A 5393-nucleotide genomic window follows, 5' to 3' on the forward strand; every position below is an offset into this window, starting at 1 on the left:
CTGAAACAGAAAGAAGACAAGAGGGAGCCAGTTAATGGACTGAAAATGGTATCAAGGTTTGCAGGACCCCTCTCCTGCAGTGCCCTAGCACAGCTTCCCAACACTCTGCATGGTGCCACAGAGAGAAGCGGCTCCCGGGACCCCAGCTCTCACCCACAACCCACTGAGATGTGTATCACCACCTCCCACAAGGTACGTGGGGCCACGGACACATCACCGGCACGGGAAATGCAGCTAAGGCACCATAACCCCTTCTCTCCACTGGCAGCGTAAGGAGCCAAGTCCTGGTGCATCCCTCTCTTGAACAACCTGCAAGCAGCTCTGATGCCCGCTGCAGCTGCCGGGACAGAGCCAGTACCCTCACGCACATCGGGGAGGGTGCAATGGCTTTATGCAGTAAGTGCTGGCCTTTTAGCTGCAAGCAGCTTTTATGGGAGAAAAAGCCTATTTAAAAGCTACTTTTATTACAAATAGTACAATCCCAAGTGATATTTTTGTTTTGCCATTGTACATATGTATATATATATATATATATATAGCTTACTGAATACAATGCAATACAATAGTGTTTATTGCTTATTTAGCAAGAATTCCCTTGATCGAGAGACATGCTATTTAAAACATATGCTGAAATTTTCTAATGGTATAAATCCATGACAGACTGTAGGCCAGCACTGCCATTCGCAGAGCATCTCTTCTCCCCAACAGTGTGGAGGGTCATAGATCACATGAGATAATTTTGGCTTTCAAACACATAATCCTGAGGCATCAGTCTTGAAGAGGCAGCAGTGGCAATAAGCATCTATGTAATTTTTGTGACATCTAATGATATTTCTATTAAAACCCTCAAGCAGCCTGCCAGATAATTTCCAAAGGAGGAGGTCCTACAACCCCTGCTCCCATTGAAATCAATGGACATTTTGTTAGTGACTTAAATAGTAACTGGATTTGGCCCAAAGCCAATATAGATTAAAAAATGTCATCATGGAAGAGCCCCTAATCTGAAACACAGACCAAGGAGTAAAATAAAGGATGATGTGCCAAGACGGGGACTACTTTTCAAAGGTTCTGGAGAGTTTCTATTCACCCTCTGGTATTCAGCTCCTGATGCTGAGACAGGAAAGCACATAGGTACATCCAGTTATTACGACTATGCCAGTGCCATATGTGAGTTAAATCCTTACAACATGCCAAGGAGTGTTTCTGAACCAGTCCCTCTTTCCTCCACAACATGTGGAACAGAAAGCGCACTTTTGCAAAGCAAAAAGTATTTGATACGCAGATCAAACATAAAGGTCTCAGAAACAGGATTAGAAGACTTACAAACTACCAATCCCCAAAAACACATACAAACAACTTTGGAAATTCAGCTGACAACATTCCAGCAGAGACAAGGCGTTTTGCCTGATTCTTCAATTAGCAATAATTGCCATGTGTTTATGTATCTGTCTCCCATTGATAACAGACTCTCGGACATCAAAGAAAGAAGTCCCTCGGTCTCAGCCTCCTTACTCATCTTTATCACATTTATATCCTGTAATTTTTTTCTGATAAAGTAACCTACTGTAAATCTTGAAAGACTTACCATGGTCTGCTTTATTGATCTGACTCCTAACCTCCCAAGATCCACAAGACAGTGTTGCCCCGCTGTCTGCCAAGTTTCCTTTCTGTTCCCCTTTTGTGTTGTTTTTGCAGACTATTCAGTGCAAGTGACGCAGCACAGAAGGAGAAAACACAAAGCTAGCTCAGCTCTTGCACACCAGCCTGCCAAAGCTCTGCTGAAGTGGCCTTACCCTGTTGCAGAGCTGTGTAGGTAAGTGAGGAGCGAAGCCCCATGACTATACTGATGTAAGTACAGATGATGGCATTTCCAAAGTGCTACTTTGAATTTGCTGTCTTGGCTGGGCTGCCATAGAAATCAATAAGAGCTGAGTGCCGCAATCTACCATTGCAGTTTAAAAACACAAGGACTTAACTAAATTTGCACTTTCTAGCTGGCTATTCTTTCACAACCCAGAGCTTTGATCTTTCCTCAGGGGCCTGTTAATCTCATCAAGACCCAGAGCAACACTTCCTCACTGTGAACGACAGAATAACGTACTAAGGATTCACCATCTTCTGTACTCAAAATCTATTTGAATTGGATTTCTTTACATCGTGCATCCGACACAAGCATGCTGGAGTCCCATCTCCAATGTATCCTTGCACATCAGTGCTGGAGTCAAGGTTTAATACAGATATGATTTCATGCTTCTTGGCAAAAGAGAGTTTACTCATTCCCACAACACCCAGCAGGTATGCTTACCATGTTTTTGTTTAGTTGTGATCACCTAATTTTTTGTATGTACTCATTTGCCTTTTTTACCTTTCTTATAACAGAGCAGCCCTCTTTGTCCTAAATCACCCAAATCTCTGCCCTGAATGAATATGCCAGGTTCAGTTCCTAACACCGCTCCATCAAACCTTAAATTGGTGTAACTTCACTGAAGCCAGTAGATTCATGCAAGCTGAAGCCCAGTACTGACAGCACAGTTACAAGGTAAGTTTGAGCCAACCTTAATTCCTTGCATACCTTGAACATTGCTAGCTAAAATAGAAACATAGGCGTGTAGAGTGAAAGCTACGTGATGCCATGAAGGGCTGGCCAAGCTCTCCGCAGGGGAGGCTGATTGCCCAGGGTAAAACAGTCATTGCATCTACTTTAACCACTGGGATTTGAAAGGATCTGACTGAAATTTTGATCTCACTCTTGTGTGCTTTAGTGATTAAAAAATCAGGAAAAGAACATCTGAAGAACTGTTATCAGCAAAGAGTCAATCTTCTAAACACTCACTGCCAAGCGCTGGCTTCCTACCAAGAAGGGTTTCATTGACTGCACCGTGGAAGACAAAGGAAAATCAAGATCCAGAAAGCCGATGGAAACATGCTTAGAAAATGGTGCTTTTCCTAGGTGGTTGCTCTACATAACCTAGAGAGAAAGCTCCGTGGTGGACCAAGAAGAGCCAGTGGTATATATTTTTCATAGTGCTGTAAATCAAACAAAGACCCCTTTCAGGACAGAAAACTAGCCCATCTACCAGAAGACCGGAGACTAACACATCTCCTGCCAGCTACCCAGTCTCTGCAGTTCATCCTCTTGGCCACAGGATGGCAATGTTGATCCACATTAATGAGCCAAATTGCCTGCCGAGCAGAAGGAAGCGCTAGTCTCCAACGTAGCTGGTGGAAACTAAACTGGGTCTCCTGGATCAACTTAAAATTCAAATTTCTTACATTTTAATTTCATCCGAGTTCACCGATTTAAAAAAAATATATATAACAAAACCAAACTGGTCCCTATTGATCTGTATTTACATAAGGGATAAGACAGTAGTTGGATTGCAAATCTTGGCAAGTAATGATGTGATTATCCTTGTTATGAGAGGGCTGGACAATTTCAGTGGTGATTTTGTCAGAGTGGCAGTCTGTCCTTCTGGGAAGACTGATCTTTTCCAGGAAGAGCTAAGGCCAGCCCAAGAAAAGCGGGGAACATTTCCTCTTTGTGGTATATGTCACCAGCTGAATATAAATGTTCAGACAGGACCTCCCAAAACATTTCTTGATTCTCAGTTCCCAAATTGCAGACTCAGTTCTCCGCAAGAGCAGAGCTGCCCTGCAGTGCTAACAGGCGGGTCTGAAGGTTTCACTGGGGAAAGGCTCAAACAACACAAAAAAATATCCTCAGTGAGAAAGACTGGCACAAATGTTCTCCTAAAATGAAGCTTGTTCCACATCCCTTTACAAGTATTTGCATTCAGCATAGCCTGTATGCAGAAACAACTACGCACCAAGACTAGCCCAGTGCTGGGCTCCTGCAGTGCGCTGCGGGCTCTGCAGGACACGCAGTGATGGCTGCTACCGAAGGAGCCTTCCAGTCAGCCCCGATTCTTCAGCCTAACCCTCAAGGAGAGGCTCCACCAGTCCAGGAGCTAAAGGTGGAGGGAAATTTGCAAAGTCTAAATTTCCCCACACAGTCCAAAGAGGATTTTCCAGGCTGTCTCAGGAAACAGACAAAAAGACTGGCACTTCCAAGGAATGCATCTCACTTAGATTCTTAGGATCAGATCAAAAAACACCTCAGAGCCCAAATCAAGTGCTCAGAAGCATTGCATGGAAAAAACCAATCCCATCTCTGTTGACCTCAGGAACTAGGAAGCCTAGCTGTTGCAAACTTTTCCCTCGGGTGCCCATGCAAAGCTCTATTGACTTGAAAGAGATGAGTCAAGCAGGAGAGCAAGGCAAGAGGGAGAGAAAGGATTGTTTGCTTACTTGCTTGCTTTTTTAAAATTATCAGCAATTCTTGCCACCACCAGGAAGAATAACCTCTCAGAAGTCATTCCCTGGTCCTTACAACAAGTAAGCAAACATCTTTGATTAAAATTTCCAGAGTTCACAGGCAGAAGTACCTCCATTGTGGCCATGATCTAAGGATGCAAGCGAGGCAAGGACTGTGTAAGGTTATACATTTCACCCTCATTTGTAGACCAGCTGGTATAGCTGGAACTAACCAGCAAGGTCTGGGGTATGCAAGACTTTTTCTGTCTATATACGCTGTACTCGAATCCTAGCTCGATGCTGTAGCACTGCAGAGAGGTATTTTATTAAACTATTTATTACTTCCTGCTTTCTTGAAACCTAATACCTATATATTACTCTCACAGCCGCATGAAGATTTCCCATACATCAACAAGCAAATAACAGCAAAGATGGCCCCAGTGTCCGATGGCAGGCAGACTGGCACACCTCCTGCCCCTTGGTGCCTGGAGAGGAGTACCAGAACAACAGGGTTCGCTTTAAAGCAGCGGGAGAGCGCCTGCAGGCTGGGAGAGCTGGTTTGCTTCTGGACTCCTAAATCCCAGTGCTTTGTGCGGTCTCATTTTTCTTCAAACTTTTTTTTTTCCCTCCCAAGCTTTGAGGTTGGCTAAACTGCTGTTTAGCTGAGGGCCTTTCTAAAATGCTCTTTGTTAACTAGAAGCTAAAAACGAAGTCCCTTGCTGGGAGATCGTTCCCTAGCTTTTCTAGACCCAAAGTTAACAGTCGGATCTCCACAGTTCATATTTTGATCGGCCGATGACAGAGGAACCTTTGATGCCTGTCTCCTTGCTTTGATCCGGTGCCTTGCCCCATCCAGGGACACGGAGTTAAGGCAGCCGAGCCGGGACCCCGGCTGGGCTCTGCGCCGGCCCCGGGAGACGCCGAGGGCATAACGAGCCGCCCCCCTTCCCCCGGTGCGCCCCGTCGGGGAGAGAGCGGGCCGCCGACAGCCCGCCGGGACCGGGGTGGGGTGGCGGGAGGGGGGTCCATTCACACTCTCCGGCCCCCCTCAGGCTGCTGGCGTTTGCCAGACCCCGCCT

The sequence above is a fragment of the Platalea leucorodia genome, assembly GCF_965183815.1.
Source record: "Platalea leucorodia genome assembly, chromosome: 6".
Taxonomy (NCBI): Eukaryota; Metazoa; Chordata; class Aves; order Pelecaniformes; family Threskiornithidae; genus Platalea; species Platalea leucorodia.